Source organism: Spermophilus citellus (assembly GCF_964194105.1).
Source record: "Spermophilus citellus genome assembly, chromosome: 2".
Classification (NCBI taxonomy): domain Eukaryota; kingdom Metazoa; phylum Chordata; class Mammalia; order Rodentia; family Sciuridae; genus Spermophilus; species Spermophilus citellus.
Genome location: NC_138183.1, coordinates 179,924,381 through 179,944,268, shown reverse-complemented (window position 1 = coordinate 179,944,268; position 19,888 = coordinate 179,924,381). Strand labels below are relative to the sequence as shown.

Below are 19,888 nucleotides of genomic sequence, written 5' to 3'. Positions count from 1 at the left end.
TTATTTTCTCTACTAGACATTCACACAAGAGTCCTAAGAGTTTCTATGCTTTCTATTAAGCTGACTAGAAATGCTGTTTCTTTTGTGAGCTGTGCCACACCGCCAGCATTTAATCTGGCCTAGTTTATTTATTTTGAGGAACAGTTCCTTAATGAGGTCTTCCTATTCCACACTCCCAATCCCCGATCTATGTTAGGTTCTGGGACTGGGGATGTAGTCCAGTGGCAGAGATTTCCTACCATGCTCCAGGGCCTGGGTTCAAACTCAGCACCAACAAACAAACAAACAAACAAATAAATAAATAAGGCTTTGGTATAACTTTAACATCAAGATTTCCAATATGTGTTCTTCACTTGTCTACATTTAATGGTAGAAAGTGAGTTATGCATGTTATGCATCTAAATGTATTTTTATATAGTTTCATTTGGAAAAAATAGTAGTTTTATATTTAACATACATACATACCAACATCTACATGGAGCTTTAAATTCACAAAAGGTCCTTGACCAACATTATTTTATTACCTCATCAGAGTTCTGCTAGTTAACTATTAGTATTACTGTATTCTATGTGGAAAATAAGGGTCAAGATTATTTAAAAATTTATCCAAGTTTTAAAATAATGATAGTACTGAGAGTGAAATTCAAAATTTTGCCAAAAAATATACTCTTTTACTCTAACACTGCTTTTTCGGAAATTCTAAATATTTCATTTTAGCTTTGGTTTAATTCTTATTATTTTCTTCCTTTCATTACTTCTATTTACATGTATACACTAATAGACTTTTACACACACACACACACACAGACCACTCTCTCGTTCTCATTCACATTAGGAGATCTAATAGCATAGATGAGTTGGAAAGATCTTGTATGAACAGACAAGAGTAATGTGGCAAGTATGATTATAGACCTATATAATTAAACTCTTATAATTAGATTCTTGCATATGTAAATAAATGTCCTGAAAGTTCTAAATACTGTTATATGTTATACAGTTTTTATGTCAACTCTTTTAATTTTATTTTGTTTTAAATTATTTTTCCCTCAATACTGGTATATATTAATAAGTACAACTGTGGAGCAAATGGAAATGAATAACTTATTTTCTGATTCTCGTATGCTAGGAGGCCCAGACAAAAACTCAGAAAATATTCTGCAGATTTCAGCTAAACACTCAAAATCTATTTAATTTTATAATTAAATATAGCCCAATGAAAAATAATTATTAAGGAACATAGAGAAATTCAGCTAGAAAACTTTTCAGTCATATTGACCAGTTCCAAAGTAAGCAAAATTATTCATATATTTCATTCACTATTATCAAAGGCAACAAAGAGAAACACAAGCTTTTGTATTTCATTTATTAACCAAGTGAGAAAACTGTATTAATTTAAGCTAAATATTCCTGGAGACACAGTAGAGAAAGAATTGTTTTTGAATCAGACAGATCTGGGTTTGATTCCTGCTCTTCACTTCATTTGAAGACTAGAGCGTCTGCAGTTAGTTAATTCCTGAGATAGTTCATTATCTATAAAATGTTAGACCAAAGCACTATGTGCAGTTACTATTAAAATTAATGTTAATGTGTAAAAATCACTCATCAAAAAATAAACAAAAAAATCACTGAATAACATGGTCATTAGAAAGAAAAGAAAAAGCTCATGCAGAGCACCTAGCACAGAGCCTAACACTTCAGAGGCAATTGAAGAATATTTTATGAATAAATAAATACTCAAAAGGACTGTGACAAGGAAAAGACCACTCAGCATCCCAATAGTTCTCTCATATGTAAAATGAAAACTTTCATCTTTTTTCATTAAACAAATATATATTTTTTTTCAAATTCTAGCCTGTTTTAGATACTATGTTAGCTTCTGGATGTGAGGAATAAATGTTTGTTTCAAACAAGTTAATAAAACAGACCCCTGGATAGGGTGACGCCATACATTATGATGGGGGACATGGCAGCACAAAGAACAATATCTATTTTTACCATAAAGGGACCCAACATGGTTTTGAGGAATTCAAGATTTCTCTGAGTTACTGGGATACATGAGCTCTACCAAATGGCCAGAGAACTTGATGTGGGGAAGCAGGGTAGAGCATGGGAGAAATAGAGGAACTTTAGATAGGGCAAAGGGAAGGGAGGGAAAGGGAGGGAGCATGGGGTAGGAAAGACAGTGGGATGAGATAGATATCATTACCCTAAGTACAGGAGAACAGACACCAATTGTGTGAAAGTACTTTGTGTACAACCAGAGACTTGAGAAATCATGCTCTATATGTGTAATATGAAATGAATTGCATTCTGCTGTCATATATAACACATTATAATAAATAATTTAATTAAAAATAGCGAACTGAGTTGATACACGCATGTGGAGGAACAGTATAAAGACTAAAGAAAGCATGCTTCATTAAGGCTACAGTGTAAGGAACTTGTGCACTGCAGATATGCTTATTAATTTCTTATCTATCACTCACTGTCCTCTCTTGGTGCTGAACTTGGTCCTTTGGGCACCACTGTTTTCACTTTCATTTGAGTTCAGGTTTAGCCAATCACCTTCTGGTCCCCAGCTTTGTTTTTTTTCTGCCCGCCCAGCTTTGAGGTCCTGCCTAAGCCTCCTAGTGTCTGACAGATTTATGTCCTTCCCTGGCTTACTTCCTGTGCACTTATCTTGGCACTAAGACAGAAGCTTGACCGTGGAGCACAAAGATACAAATAACCAACAGACACATCTAAGACTAAGCCAGGCAGGTATTAGCTCATTTTAAAGAAACACATTTCTTGTTTTGTTTTGTTTTGTTTTGCCCTTTAATAAGGATACACTTTAAAAGTCTCTTTTTTATGCCAGATATCATCTTATGTACCGGGGAATCAAAATAAACTGTCCTTCAGGAGCTCATTATCCAACTGGATAAATAACACAAAAACAAATGCCTAACACAGCTAGAGAGATGCTGATAAAAATCTGCACAAAAGTCTAGTAACAGAGATGATTCTTATCTCTGAGTCAATTTATTAGTGCAAATATATATTTGTATGTATAGAATGCAACTGAGCATATAGAGCACAAATATATGTATATATGGTGTCATTATTGTTATCATAATTTTATGCTGTGTTTATTATTAAATCAACCCATTTATATGATGGAAATAGTTTTACAATATGAAAAGCTTTCTTGACCCTGAATTTTAGATCTATATCTCAGAATATTTGATTCTAACTTAACTGTCCATATTTTATTTTTGAACAGAACTCAATCTGTTTTTTAGAAGAAAAACTTCATTATTAGGGGAAGACATCATATAAACCTTGAACAGAGACAGTGATATAATGCAATAGATTAATTCATAAAAATAGGATATGTACAACTCTCCAGTGACATTTTATAATGATGCTTTATGTTTTTAAAAAGATGAATTTTTTGAATAAATTGCTATACGTTTAAAAGGAATAGTTCTGAATTCATAAAAATTGCCATGGCTTGGCTTTGATAGAAAAATAATTGAATTCAGAAAACTTTTGAGAGTACCTGTTTTCAATTTGATGCCAACTAAGTGCTGAGTGACTTAAATGATGCTATACTGGGTACTGAGGCAATTTAAGTGAATGACATGGTACCTGCCCTCAAGGGGCTGTCACTCTAGTCAGAGGTAAGTGTTGTTCTAATGTTCTCTGGTGAAGTGCTGCTCTATATCAGTCTGGAGTTGGAGGTAAGGGGATAATAGATGATTTCCAGGTCAGGTGTACAATCTGAACTGAACCTTGAAAGCAAAATTTTACTATCAATGAATCCAAATTTTGTTTTGATCTCAGGTCTCCATTAATCTCTCTGCTGTGGTCTGGGTTAGCTTTATAGACAGAATCTAAACAAGTAGAGTTTGGAAGATAATCAATTTAAAGCCAGCCTGCAGATAGTTTCCTTGATATGTGAAGTCACAGAGCACAAAGAATGCTTCTCCCTTTTGGTGCCTCTTTTGATAACTTGCCAGTGACATTGAAGAGAGGGTAAAAACTGCTGTGCCCTCCTTCAGTGTAGGGGGAAGCAGGCTGAAGGGAGGAGGTGGGAGCAGCTCAAGAGAGTCAAGGAGTGGACAGTGTGTTTCTAATAAAGAAAAATAGAGCCCTGTGTCAAATGCACTTTGCACCATAACCCTGGTTTAATTTTTCTCTATTACTGTAAAACAGATTACTTTCTAACATGTTTTAATTATTGTACTTATTCATGTCATTCTTTTTCCATATTCTTGAAAGTAATGTGTAGATGTATTATAAATCTAGTTTTTTCAAAAAATACTTTGCTCAGCCATAAAGGAAGAAAATCTGAAATGACCTTATTAGAAGAAGAAAACAAAGAACTAATAGAATTATCTTTCTGCTAGACCAATTTCAAATAGTTGCATATATAAAAGTTTTCATAGTTTGAACCAATATTTCTACCTTGATTAGTGCCATATATGTCTTGACCATGTCCCTTATTTGCTTTCCACAGTATCCACTTACCCCAACTCCAGTTTGGATATTCCATAGACACTTTAATCTCAACCTCTGACTCTGTCATTAATTTACCCATATTTATTAAATCATCTTGCATTTTTAATACAGTAATAGATATTATCATCCATCTAGGTGTTTATACTGGAAATTTAGCAAGTACCCCGAGTTTCCTTATTTGTCTTGTACATTCTTTTCCCCCTGACCTTATACACACCCCACCACAAAGACATTTTATTAAGACCATGTCCTGTCATCATTCTATCATCAATGCCTATCCCAGAAATCTCTTCTTTTCCATTGACCCTTATTAGACCAGGTATGCTACAACAGATTGCCATCAATTCCTTATTCTCAGAATGAAGCTATAATATAAACTTTATGACTCCATCTTTCTGCTTGAGATATTTACTTATGAGAGGCAGGATAAATCCCAACTTAACTATTTCATGGAGTATGGGGATCTTCACAACCTGGCCCCAGCTCTTACCCAGCTCTACTTGTCTGCTATAACTCTCTTCAGAGAAATACTCTGCTCTGGAAATACTGAAAGCTCCATACCATGTTCTTTTGCCCCTGGAGAACTTATGCTGAAGTCTTAATGTTTAGCTCACTCCTGATCTCCTTTAGGAAATATCGTATTTCAAGGTGGTTAGAATCACTCATTCTGACCTCAGAGCTTTTATCACAGGGTACTCAAATAATTTGTTTTCTGATCTGCCATTCCCTATGAGCTCCTTAAGGGCAGGAATAATTTGTTGATCTAGGTCTCTGGCAGCTTCTGTAGAGTTTTGCCTGACTTTAAGTGCTCAATGTGAGCATTTTGATATGTGAAGGCATGGAGGCATGAAGGGATCAAGAGTGAGTACATGAATAATCTGGATTATTATTAGCTGTAGAATAAGCTTCAAATAAAGAAAAATTCTTAATGAACAGCACCCAACCTTCACACAGGCCCTTAAGACATCAAAAAGCCCTGTCAAGGATTTTTTCTGTCACCTATAATGAGTCATTTAGTTTTTCATCTCTAAAGCTTACTTAGTGCTTCAGTAATAAGTGCAAGCTCTTAACATGCTAGGTGTTAAATTCATTGCTTCAAAAACACTGTCACATTCGTATTAGTTTGGAATAAAACTGTAAGACATGGAACAATACTCCATTTTCAAATTAAAAAAAACATGCTCCTTTCCCTCTTGCCTAAAATAAACTATTGGCAGCAAATTCTCAGTTCTTCCAAAGATGCTTCAGCTTCAAACAGGGAGTTTTACCACATCTGTAATTTGAAATTCCTTCTCTCACTCCAGGGCAACCCTGCATGATGTCTCCATCATGGGGTCTAGCTCAGGGTGAATTATCAAAGTAAATGAGAGGAGAAACTAACGGGGGATTCTCCTAATGGACCAGTTAACTGTCTTTCTGTCAGTTAGAAGGCAGCAACATCGTAGCTTCTCCACTGGGCCTTAGTCCCTGCACTGAAAGGTCTGCTGCAGAGAAAAGAGAATGGAGTTTGTACCTCTTACAGCTTTCAACCAACTGCAGAATTGAGGGAAAATGTTTAGATTACACATGTTAGATTCAATGGGGAGTATTCCGATAAATGGGTGAGAAATAGTTCTGAGCTTCTGCAGTGCCACATAGGTTATAGTAGGATTTTCTGCTATTACAAATAAACTTATTATAAAGACTGGCATGGAAATAAAAATATTGAGGAGGTAGGCAAAAGAAAAGTGATTTCTCACTTGGGGTTTTGAAAAATTTATCAGAGGAAGTAGAATTTGAGGGTTTGAGTAGGCTCTGAACCGGCATCTTTCACCCCTGTTTGATTCTAAAATGGTTAAAAATAAAAAGTAAAGGCAGAGGGCCCAAATATCACTGTAAATACTGATAGCAGTAGGCTAGTAGTCTGAATATCTGAAAATGATCCCTGGAGTGAGGCAGGCTTTCCCACTGAGATAAACTCAAAGACACCCCTCGCCATGTGAACAGCTGTCCAGGTTAGACTCAGGAACCTAGACCAGCTCATGCTCTAAAAGAAGGATCATTTTACCAAGAAGATAGTCCTTATAGATAGTCCTCTAAAAGACCCACCGAGTAGAGAAGTTACTGTATCTCCTCAGAGAAAAGCCCAGAGCCACATTCATTGACCTCATTCTGAGGAAGAAAGCAATAAGAGTGAAGTAAAACATACCCCACCATAGGAGAGCATCCAAGTGGTGACAGAGAGGGAAAGACATCTCAGGCAGGAGAAGAGCTGAATACGAACTGTGCAAGCAAACACTTAGCAGTGGAATGTCATCATGAAGAACATTCTCTTTGGAGCATAACAGATATAAGTTTACTAACTCTTGATTTGAACAAGTCACCTGAATTGTCTGACCCTTGGTTTACTTATCTGCAAGCTGTGTATAATAATACCCATCTCATAGAACTGAATAAAATAGATACCATGATGTCTATTTCCAGAGTGAGTGGACAAGGGGTTATGCTGTATAATCAGACAACATCCTTCATAAAGTGACTGTGAAATTATGAGTTTTATTAAGTGGTCTATTTTTTCTAATAATCACCATTGTGAAATAAAGTTCATGTTTTGGGGCTTGTGTACTGTACATGTCATATATAGTTAAGTCCACCATATTTCTGTAGTCATTCGGTATAGGGCAATTGGATTTGATTGTGCCATTTGATGTTTGATAATGAAGGCCTGCTGGGAAAAGCATAGACCTTTTGTGAATGTCAGATTATTTTTTTAGAAAGTGTGTTTATAATGGCCTTTATCTCTTAGAAGGATTACAAAGATTAAAGCAGACAATATGCATCAAGTGTAGTATTTGGTGTGCAGTGAGCACTCAGCATGTGTTTGGAGTTATTGTTACTTTTGAAAAGAGAAATTGAAGAAATCTTTAAAATTAACCAAACGAGTCACTAAACTCCTAAAGTGACTGCAGTTAAATTTTGTATCAGATGATTGTATAATGTAAAATGAATCCTTGGAGAAGGTGACATTGTATCTCCTTGTATGTGCTTTTCTTTTAAAACATTTTTTCCTCCTAAGCTGATCAGCTGCCATTTAAGCACATATCTCTTTTCATTATATCTGGATTCTCACAGGAGCTGATTTGGCATATAATTTATGTTTCATGTATATACAATGTGTAGTATATATAATTTCTATATATAGTATTTTTATAAAATGTTCATTGTAGAATCAGATCCTAAGTCAGCAATTCTCTTTCAAATGCAGCTGCATCCCAATGACTGTTTCCCTGAGGAAGGAAATATTTTATTTCCCCCTAAGGCCACATGAAGCCATAAGTGTGAAGAGCAGCTGGCAGAAGGCAGTTTTGCTCTGAGGGAAAGCCACTTTTTCCTGACAGTACTGCCACAGACACCCTTGTGTTGGGTTCTGTCATTAAGGATTGATGTGCTTGTCCCAGAGGAACATTGCATCTTGTGATTCCCTGTGAGGATTAAAATGGTACTTTGCCCACCTAATACTCATTTGCTACCTAGCAGTAACATACAATACATGAATAATTGTAGCAGCTCTGTGAAGTCTTCTTCCCTATTTTCCAGTGTAGTGCAGTGCAGATGCAAGTGACACAACAGAGAACACATTAGAGAATAGACATTTTCTTAGCCTCAGAATCAGGGATTTCATAAATGCTGTATTATGTAAAATTTACTCGGATGAAGTTGGACCGTAAAATACATACAAAATTTTGAGTGAGAAAGTACTTTTGTCAGGATAGAAATTTTATAAGTTTCACCAGTTTCTTAAAGGATTCACAAAAACGAAGGATCATATTTCTGATGTAAGCTCTAAAATAATAAAATAAATATTTAATAAAATTTTGCCTGGTACTGTTTATGTATATATATTTTGGCACTAGTTCTATTTGATTGTGCTAACCAAAAACCTACAAAGTCACCCTGAACATCTTCTGTTTCATATGTAATCCAACATCAAGTGCTGTCGTTTCTTTAACTAAACACTGTTCAAATCCATCCACTTTCCTCCAGCTCTGTGAGCCTAGTCTAATCCGTGGTATCATCATCTTTTACCAAGACAACTGCAATAAACTTGTGACTCCATATGTCATACAGTCTTATTCCCAATCAAGCCCTTCTGCAGAGGACAGTAAGGAAGCTTTTAAAAATGCAAATCTGATTATAACTCCCCCCCCCTCAAAAAAAGCATTTCCCATCCTAAATATGACCCTGCATAGTCTTGTCCTTGCATATCTCTGCAGCTCCTTCATATCCCATGCTCCTGTTGGCTCTCTCCACTCCAGCAAGAATAATGTTATTTTAACCCTTCTTGTGTATTATACTTCTCTCCCTGAGTAAGTCAGCATGTGTTATTCCCTTTGGCTTGAATACTCCTTTTTATATTAGAAAAATCTTCCATTTCCTCCATGATTAAGTTTTCTCCACTGTAATATACATTCCTAGAACATACACATTTCCTCCACATGCCCATTTAAGAGCATTTGTTACAATTTTGTTTTTATTTACTTCATGATTATTTGATGGATGTGAATCTCTCAATTAGACTACAGGCTCTATGAAAGTAAATTCTTTTAACTATTGAATTTAGAGGGCTCTAGATTGTGCTTGCTACAGAGTGGGCATGGATAAATATTTACTGAATTATAAGGTTTGTAGAAGTTGAACTTATGGACATATGGTGGGCTGATCAAAGTGAAGAACTTATAGCCATCTGCCCCAGGATCCAATGCCCTTTCTATCCACCTCCTACCTAGCTGTATCATCTTGGGTTTTACAAGTGGTTCCAACCTGTGAGTAGGAACAATTGTTACTTCAAATGTATAGGTGCAGGAAATGTAGGCTTAGCAATTACAAATAGATAGGCTATTCCTATCATTCTGAAAATGAAAGAGTTGAATAAATTATTGCCTATTGGTCATTCTTGCTTATGACATACAAATATTTTTGGATGATGGTTTGTGCAGTTGGACACATTCTGTATGTACATTCATCATGTCAACTGTGAGAGAGACTTAGACAATGTAGACAGAGATGGAGGCTGTGAGCCAGACTTTTCAATGCAGCATTCTTTTTCCTGTGTATAAATAAAATGATCATGGAATCAGAGTCCAAGCAGGGTTAAAAATTACCAAACTTTCTCCACTCTTTAGGCCTTCTTTTTTTACTATATTCATTTAATAGATGCGGTGGAAGCTGAGAGGTACCATAAAGAGGACTCTTCAGGACCAAAACATTCTTTCTCTCAGTTGCCAGGAATGTTGACTGTTGATCACTAATAAGAATCCCTCTCCAGGAATCTCCCTCATCTAAAAGCCAGGAAGCTGCCTCAGTCTACAGGCTCCTCATTCATAGGGGCAGTCTCTTCCCAAGGCAAGTGAGTGCTTTTACTATATTGCATGAGCGGACAGCCCAGATCTGATATCATGTATCACTGTTAAGTTAGTAATATTTTTTAGAGCTAATATGTATGGTGCATGAGGAATCTCTTATGACCCAGTAACAAAGGAGAAAAAAAAATTACATGCAATTAATTTATCAGCCAGTTCAGTGTATGGGTACACACTCAAAAAAATAGGATATATAGTAGAATCTATATAAATTATTGAGCAATGAGGAATGGCTTTTCTGATTTATCAGGAAGGGGTCTGCAAAGAAAAAAAAATGAAACTAAAGAAATCATGAGCACCAAGAAAGTTCTGGGGAAAGCCATGTGTCTGACTTACAGGAGTGGCAAAAATGTGAAGGTTTTTCTATTGAGTGTAAAAGTCCATCAGAGAGCATGCACAACATAGGAAACATATGATCTGATTAAACCATTCTCTGTTTTCAGTCACTCCATTGCTAGCATGATAGACTCAAGAACAGAATAGCTATTGGATATGCATAGTTCTAAAAGCCTGAGATCTCATTCTCTGAGTTTCATTTGGCTGCTTTCACTGTCAAAGATTCAACTAGAAATAGCAGAGACCATGGCTTAGTCCCCCATATGGCACTATCACTCAAGGAGACTAAGCATTTGGTGGAATGTTGTCTGATTTTTACTACTTCTACTTTGCAAGAAAAAAATTTTAATTTTGACTGAAATCAACACATACTCCATTCACTATTCCTGGCTGCAGTACTTTACCCAGCATCACCATGGCTGCTCACAGTTATCCAGCAACATGACATCTGGAATAATGTTGCTATAGGCCAGGGACCCACTGAACAGCTAAGGAGGTGTAGTAGTGGTTACACATACTCGGGGCTCACTGATCCTATCACATGTTGCACTTCCAAGAAGCTGTCAGATATATATAGCAATGGAAAAGTCTCTTGAAGAGACAACTGAAAATATTGATTTGGGTACAATGGCCTGCAAGTATGGAGTACATTCTCTAAGTGCTATAGGTGACTTTAATCAATGAAATGGTACTATGCCCTTACTGGGTAGATTATATTAGTCCAACAATAGGCAATAAAAGTATGTGGTCCCACTGATCATCATGTCCTTCATGCCCTTCTTGGGGTACTTGTGTTTCCTATCCCCACAAATCTCAGTTTCATGGCTGTATAGGATTGGTTCCCAAGGGGAATGCTTCCAGCAGGAGACACACTGAATGTCCCAATAAATTGCTAGCTTCAGCTGCTACACCGTCATTTTAAGCTTCTTAAGTGAAGAAGTCAGCAAGGAAGGATGACAGGGGACCATTCTGGTAGAGAGATAAGTTGGGTTGCCAATATACACTTCAGTGAATCACTAAAGATTTTTTTTTGGTACTGCCTTACTTAACATATCTTAATGAAAAATAGACACATGTAGTAGCCATGACCTAAGAAGGACATGGTGACAGGCACTCAGATCCTTTAGGTTTGCAATTCTGGATCACAATCAGTAGGCAACTCATCAATGAAAGCATATTCAAAAGTGCCCCCTATGGGTGAGGGAGCCCCAGAATGTATTGGGAGGGTGACAGTAATATTAATAAGGACTCAAGATAACTTCAAAGACGGGACCTATCATTTGTTCCACATTTCATCTTTGTTTTTCCTGAAAAACAGATCAATCAGAATCTTCAGGCAGCTATTTCTAGTAGAGTACACTCATTATATGAAGGAATTAGGTGTAACCAGAGACTGTGGCCAATGCAAGGAATTTACCTTGTCTAAGCTCTTCTCCTCTCCATCCATAGGAACAATCTTCTATGGCAGAGGGACACCAGTGGATAAGCAACTTGCCTTAAATAGGGATGACTCTGAAAGGCTATATAGCTCAAAACCCCTAAAGGATCAGTGAGAAATCTTTGCTGCAAATGCCTGACAGTTCTTCTCATTCTATCTGATCCCAATTGCTCATCCTTCACAGGCATTATTATCAATCATATTCTAAAGTAAAGTTCCTGTATGGAAATATCACACTCTAAAAATGTCTATTTCTTGGAAGCCCAGCCTATGACATGTGTGTTATGGTCTCAAAAGAAAATTCACCTCTCCCCACTTTTTTTTCCTCTCTTTTTGGTGGTATTGGGGATTAAACCCAGGGTTTCATGCATGACAGGCAAGTGCCATAACACTGAGCTATATTCCAAGTCTTTTTTCTGTAGTTTTATTTTGAAATAGGGTCTTGTTAAGTTGCCTAGGATGACCTAAAATTTGTGATCCTCCTGTCTCAATCTCCTGAGTAGCTTAGGTTACAGGTTTGTACTACCATTCCTGGTCAGCTCCTCTTAAATATTTGATGTTTACTTGACTTTATGGGGAGGTAATATGGACTTGATGGTAATTGAGAGTAATGAACAAAGATGTTTTAGAATCATTTCATAGGGTTATAATCATATAATTTATTGTATTAAGACTTATTGATAAAGTATTATAGGCTGAATGGTGTCACTTCAAATTTATTTGTCGAAGTCTTAACACACTGTATCACAGAATGTAATCATATTTGGAGATGAGGTCTTTAAAAGAGGTGATTGAGTCAAAAGTAGGCTATTTGGGTTTGTACCCTGAGCCACTATAACTAGGGTCCTTACAAGAAGAAGACAGACAAGCAGCTTCACGCAGAAGTACATGCATATAAAGAGTCAGCAACAAGGTGACCATCTGTAAGACAAGGATAGAGGCCTCGGAGGAAACCAGCCTTGAACTTGTATTTTCAGCCTTCAGAATTGAGGGAAAATTGATTTCTGTTGTTCAAGTACCCACTGATATCTAAGGATGTTTTAAATAGGAGGGTATCCTCTTATTTAGTTACCAAGTATTCTCTCTTTTCTCAAAATGGCCATTCCAAAATGGAGATTTCATTCTAAAATCTTGCTTTATGTAAACTCCAAATTAGTAGTGGATGTCTGTAAGCAGGAAAAAGATTGGGGTCCTGACCTGTGTTATAATCCCATTTGGAATAATTAAAATATACAAGGCAAATGTTAAGAGAAAAAAATACTTCTTTCAGTAACAATGATCTCTATTTATTTTATTATACACTAAATCCTAAGAACTTCAATATTTTTTCAAGAAACTTGTCACTTTGAGATAAATCTGGACTCTGAAGAGATGAAATAGGATGCCTCCTATAATCTGCAACTGCCTAATCCTCAATCTGTGATCACAGTGGGACTCTAGGCCATGTCAAATCAATCCCAGTTAGGAATTTTAGTTAAAAATAAATGGTTGGGCAAAGAACAAGTAAAGTGAAATCTACCTTTTCTAGCTTCTTATAATTCTGTGGTTTCTTATATCCTACATCTTTGCTCTCAGCAGTGAAAAGTGGGGTGGGTTAAATTATAAAAAGAATGATACAATAATTATAACACAAGAATACAACATCTAACATTTATGAGCACAGATCGTGTGCTGACTAAGGTTCTAAGAACTTTACATATATTACCTTATCAACTATTTAAACATCTGAAATATACTTGTCAGTATGTTTGTTCTGCTATTACAAATATAGCATGGGAGGATTAAGCAACCAACACATAGTTCTATAGTTTGGGTGGCTGGAAGCCACTTATTTTAATTAGGATCCTATTCTTTTGGTTGTACATGATATGGAGTTATGTATTCTTACATGATCATAGGCAAGTTATGTCTAATTCATTCTATTGTCTTTCCTATTCTCATCTCCCTCCCTTCCCTTCATTCCCCTTTGTCTAATCCAATAAACTTCTCTTCGTCCTTTCCCCTAACCCTTCTTATTGTATGTTAGTATCCGCATATCAGAGAGAATATCTGGCCTTTGGTTTTTGGGAATTGGCTTATTTAACTTAGCATGATAGTCTCCAGTTCTATCCATTTACTGCCAAATGCCATAATTTCATTCTTCCTTATGGCTGAGTGATATTCTATTGTGTATATGTACCACATTTTCTTTATCCATTCATCTGCTGACTGGCACCTAGGTTGGTTTCCTAGGTTATCTATTGTGAATTGAGCCTCTATAAACATTGGCATAGCTACATCAATATAGTGTGCTGATTTTAAGTCCTTTGGGTACATGCTAAGGAATGGGATAAGTTAATAAAATAGTGGTTCCATTCCAAGTTTTCTGAGGAGTGGTTGCATCAATTTGCAATCCCACCAGCAATGTATGAGTGAACTTTTTCCTCACATCCTCTCCAACAATTATTGTTAGTTGTATTCTTGATAATTGCCATTCTAACTAGAGTAAGATGGAATCTTAGTATAGTTTTAATTTGTATTTCTCTAATTTCTAGAAATGTTGAACATATTTTTATATATTTTTTGGCCATTCAAATTTTTTTCCTTTTTTAAAGTGCCTGTTCAGTACTTTCGTCCATTTATTGATAGGGTTACTTTTTTTATTTTGGTGTCAATTTCTTTTTTTAGTTCTTTGTACATCCTGGAGATTAATGCTTTATATGAGGTGCAGGTGGCAAAGATTTTTTCTCATTTTGTAGACTCTCTCTTCATATTCTTGATTGTTTCCTTGTCTGTGAAAAAGTTTTTTAGTTTGATGTCATCCTATTTATTGATTCTTGATTTTATTTCTTATGCTTTAGGAGTCTTGTTGAGGAATTTGGTTCCTAAGCCAACATGATGGAGAGTTGGGCCTACATTTTCTTCTAGCAGGTATAGGGGCCCTCGTCTAATGCCTAGGTCCTTGATACACATTTTTTTTGGTTCAAAATGACCAATCATATTTCCTCTGTGAAGTACCTGTTCAGTTCCTTTGCCTATTTATTGATTGAAACCTGTGCTTCTTGGCCATTATATTCTACCTACCTCAAATGTTGTCCTTGTGTTTTGAGTGTTCATTTTCTACCCGATCTTCAAATGCTTGAGAAACATCTGGAGTCTTAAGATTTAGAAGTGCTGCCTCTGTAGGAAGTCCTAAGCCTTTGCCCTTCCTCATGCTAGATTTAGGGCTTCTTGGCCACTAGGCAGGCTCAATGTTTTAACATTTCTATTCAGGCATTTAATGCATCATATTGTCATTTTCTTTTTATATTGCTCCTTCAAAATGAAGTGGGATCCAATCTGTAAAATCCTTGAGGCAGGGAATGTGTCTTTCATCTTTATGACTGTGCTCTGTGAAAATGCAGAGCCAAGTACTTGCCATGGAATGCTCTTTTATTAGGGTTGCCATGTAATTTATCACTCAGAAACTTTCTGTGAGTAAAATGGGATGCTTCCAAATATTACACTGATATAATAGGTATAAATCTAGATGCATGATTATCTTTAAAAAAATGCTTCCTCAGGTGATTTTCCACAAGTCACAATAACCAAGTTCTTTCAGGATAAATACTGGTCTGCCTTCATGTAAATTACTTTATTTTGTAAGTCAAATTGTACAAATTCTCCAAGAGATGACTGCTTACAATTCCATAATATCTATACCATTTCTTGTAGCTTAGTTCAAGAATGCTAGTTGTGTGTAGAATTGGCATCTCATTAAAGGAGATGGCATTTATTTAATAACTATAAATCACCATTTTAATGTAGAGTTAGGTAGTGTGCTTAAATGTCTCCTGCTTAGAACACGAGGCTCACAAAGTTAGAGATCATATTTTAAGTTCTATTGCTAATTTGCATATGATACAGACTGCAGTGCTCAAGGATCATTGAGATAGAGCCTTCTCTTTCTCTTATTCCTGCCAGGTGTGGTCCAAGGAATGATTCTGCATCTCTATGCACATTTTCTTCCTGAGTTCGTCCAGGGCAATACCAATTCATGATCGGATTCATCCTGGTTTAGTAAGTAGGAGTGTGGTCTCTGGTGCTTGTATGATTGGGGTTTCCTCCCATTAGCTATATGATCTTGGGAAAGTTTTTTTAACTATGCTTTAGTTTCCTAATCATAAAATTATTGTGTAGACTAAGTTAATATTTAACAATAACTAGATCTGTGCCTGGGATTTGTTGGGGTCTATAGGAGTACCTGCTAGTTAAATAGTGGACTGTTTCACTGTGAATGCAGAGGTATTCTTTCCTTCTCTGTCACATGAAGAGCAAAAGAGAGTCTCCTCACCCAGTGCTAGTCTGCTTCTCCCAGGTGTGACAACTGACCACATGCTTACTCTTTGTATATAACAAGTGTGTTACTCATTTCTTCAAGTTTCTCTATTATGGAGCCTACAGCAAGGATGACCATTCTGAGGTTTTTATTAAAGCTGAGGAAGAAGACAGTTTTAAATCTTGAGCTTCTGTCATATACCAATGATGATATGGGAAGTCACTGAACTACTACAAAATGCTATTTTCATCTTTGTGTGAACGTTCTATGTGATTTTTTTTTTTTTTTGAGAGGAAGAATATTTGGCAGTGTGGGATTTGAACCTTCTTTGTGCCTTTAATCAGCCTCCTAATGTATTATTAAAATCAACTCTCCTTTATTGAGCTGATAAGATAGGCCAGAGAGCATCAAGCAATGGTAGATTACTGTTAGAGAAAGTAGCCTCCAAACACAATCACTCTTTTGCCATCACAGTAAATCATTCATGATTTTCCAAATTTTAGACTTGTTTCATGACCTTCAGGCTTTTGCCTTATTTGAGAATCACATACACTAAGATTTATCTCATAGTTTTCTTCCTATTTAGTCTATATTTTAAAACTCAAATATTTCAATTAGAAAGAAAATTCTATGCCATTATTTTAAATGTAAAAGCAAAACCGCCTTTTAGCTTACCATTAATAGAAGATAGTTTAACAACTCTCCTTGTGATATGTTTATTTTTAGACTAAGTGGAGAGACTTGCTTGCCAACATGTGGAGCCCCAGGCTCACCTTCCCACTGGTGCAAAAGCAGCTTAGTAGGCTTAAGTAAATACACATTAGCACCAGAGCGAGAGTGTCTCCTCGATTTGATCTAAAAAGTCTACAAGAAAGTGAAAACTTTGTCGGCTTGAGATTAAGTAGTATTTAGTGCTTTTGATTTCTACCAATCTCTTTTAGACATCTCATTTTGGGAGAAACAGTGGAAGGAAGAGGGAAGAGACAATGAAACATAAAGACTAAAGTCTTTAAGATGAATACTGGGTTTGAAACCTGGCTCTGCCACTTAATATGAAGTTTGTCCTTATTCCTCTACCACACCAAGGATTCAGTGATGATCACATTAGAAAACGTATGAGAAAGCATAGCATCCCACATTGAAAATGTTCAGGTTTAGAAACTTTTTCTAAAGGTTTTAAAAAAATTTATGGGAAATTTATCTATGTTTAACTCCCAAACTTTAGAAGTGATAATGATTGGCTTTCCTAGCTTCATTGTAAATTGTACTTGGAGTCTCTGGAGGCATCGCCTCGCTTGCCACCCATAAAATCTGTTTTCCTTATTGGAATAAAAGTTGCTAAGATTCTAATATGAAATAGACACATGGTGAGAGTTGAGCTTCAGAGGGAAGTATTAGAATATTTCTCAACATAAGGTCAAACAAGACAGGCAAGTAAACAAAGTCCATATTTTATCACTTCTAGCATGCACAATTTTTAAAATTTTCACATTTCTGTAAAATATTTTTTATGTTTGATGTCATCTTATACATTACAAAAATAGTGAGTTTTCTTTTGGAAAGAAGTATAAATGCTCTGGAGAGGACAGGAGAGATAAGGCTTCAAAGAGTTTCTCAAAGGAAAAGATGCTCAGTGACTTGGAGGGGCCAGCAAGTGGACCAAGGCAGGAGGAAAGTGACAAGGAAGCAAGTGTCCTGTACAAAGACATAGTCATACAAGTGACATGTCTGGGGCTCATTAATTATTCTGTGCAGCAGCAGGTTGAGGATAAAATAAAGTGGGGAAGGACCAGGAGACTGAAAGTATAGTTAGGAGTCTGGTTATGTAGAGCATGTTATATAGTTGGACTCTGAAGAACAGTAAAAAATCCTTCAAGCAGGGATCTGGCATGACTGAATTTGCAATGTTGATAGATTCACTGGATCACTGCCATGGAAGAAACCACTGGTAATGACAGTAAAGAGCAGAATGAGAAAGGAACTTCTTGGAAACAGAGCCCAAACCCGCCTGTCTGTAGTGAAGTAGCCAAACCAATGCTCTGGAGAGAAGAGAACTTCAGCAAGCTCTGAGCATGAGTTCATGGCCCTGGGTGACTGGGCCGTTTGCCTAAACTCACCCTAAGTCAACTCAGTCTGTATTGCCATTACCATTTACGGGCGTCTGTGTTCCTGGCATCTTCCCCATGTGCCCTGGGGGCAAATTTAACTAGGTTTTGAATGTGTGAATGCCCCATTATATCTGAATGTCTGAAAATCTCTATCTTCACAAACATGCACTGAACAAGCAGAATCTGTTCTCAAAAGAAAACAACTGTGCCGCTGGAGTTGGCAGGCGAAGTTGGAAAGAAAGCAAGTTACAGCTCTGCTGCCTACCAAGATGCCTCTTCCAGTTTTCTGTTAAAGGCCCCTTTGGTTCTTTCTCCCCCACAAACCAAAGGAAAATGCTAGGTATTTGCATTCATGATTCCAATTGTTTCAAATTAAATTTCCCCAGGAGCCGAATTACCTTAGCGAATGTTTCTCCATATTGTGCCACTCTGCAATCTAAGAGGTTTCAAATAAGATTCCCCAAAGGCAGGCATTGTTCCTTCATCTGTTCAAAAATCAGGCATTTGCAAAGCTGCAATCCTGTTCACCATGGAAAGTGTTGCTTTCTTTGGTTTCATAAAAATGGTGGGTGGGAGCAACATATTGGCAACAAAATAGAAAAGAAAAAGGTCTAGATAAAAGTAGTTCATAGCATATCCCTAAGAAAGTTTTATCAAGCTCTTTGCATTTTTAGGACCTGACAGGTGGCCATTGTTGAGTGGCATGTGGAACTGGTGACCATGTTGCCAGGGGCTGGCTTGCTGGAGAAGCAGTAGTAGCAGGGCATGAATTCCAGGGGCCCTGGGATTAACTCATGTTTCTATCACACACTACTTGTGGCATTTTAGACAAGCCAATTAAGTTCCTGAGAACTCAGTTTCACCTCAAACCCCAGAAAAAAAATGTTAAGGATATATAATGTGTCATTATAATTGGATATATAAAATATGACTCTAAAGAAACCAAAATATATGACAAAAAGTTTAAAGAATCATTCAATCTCTGGCTCCTATTTCCATTTATTATTTTTAAAAAATCACTGAAACCCATTAAAATGGCAGATAGATTTGCTGAGTGTGTGTGTGTGTGTGTGTGTGTGTGTGTGTGCGCGCTGAAGTGAGGTGGAGATATTCCAGGTAGATTGAACAGATATTTTTTGAGGATTTGAAAAAGGTTATATGCATTGAAAATAAAATAGGAGAATTAGACTATTGAGGCTCAGTTGGAATCAGAAATGATTATCATGCAGTACCTTATAAGCTTAGTATATTGTCTGAGTCCCCGGAAGGAACAGAGGGGACACTTACATTAGGATAATTAGGAAAATCTGAAGAAGAGGAATAAAGGGACTACTTATAAAGGTGCAGGACCTGTACACTATTCAAATTCCAGTAATATTGGGATCTGGTTATGAACTCTACAACAGAGGAACAAGGAGAAGGAGCAGTGACCTTATACAGATCCAGGGACAGAGAAGATTAATGAAGATGAAATGAAACAGAAGACCTTGGGAAAGGAAGGTGGGCCACAATATCCAGCAGGAAGAAAGTCCACCAAAGGAACAAGTAGTCTGCCCTCATTCTCCTTCATCCTTTCATCCTCTTGCTGATGCTTCCCTCTGAATCTGCTTGAAAGCAATGGCAACATACCTATTTGATGCAAGAGTCTATGTGTGCCTTTTTCCAGGGCACCAGTCAAGGCAGAGTGGAGGGTGGAATGGACCTGGAGTGGCAAATGCAAGGGGCTTTCTCTGTAAAGGAAGGACCCTTTTACTCTAATGCCAAAGAAATCTGACCATTGGGACCCTTTGCTTTCCAGCACCAATAG

The 19,888-nt window shown here is 36.8% G+C and overlaps 1 protein-coding gene across 2 annotated transcripts in view; it reads right to left on the bottom strand.

Moving 5' to 3' along the window:
- Positions 1-19,888, bottom strand: part of GRM5 (glutamate metabotropic receptor 5) — a gene marked incomplete at both ends in the record, with an annotated part of 442,123 nt that overhangs the window by 168,265 nt on the left and 253,970 nt on the right. The window lies entirely within an intron of this gene.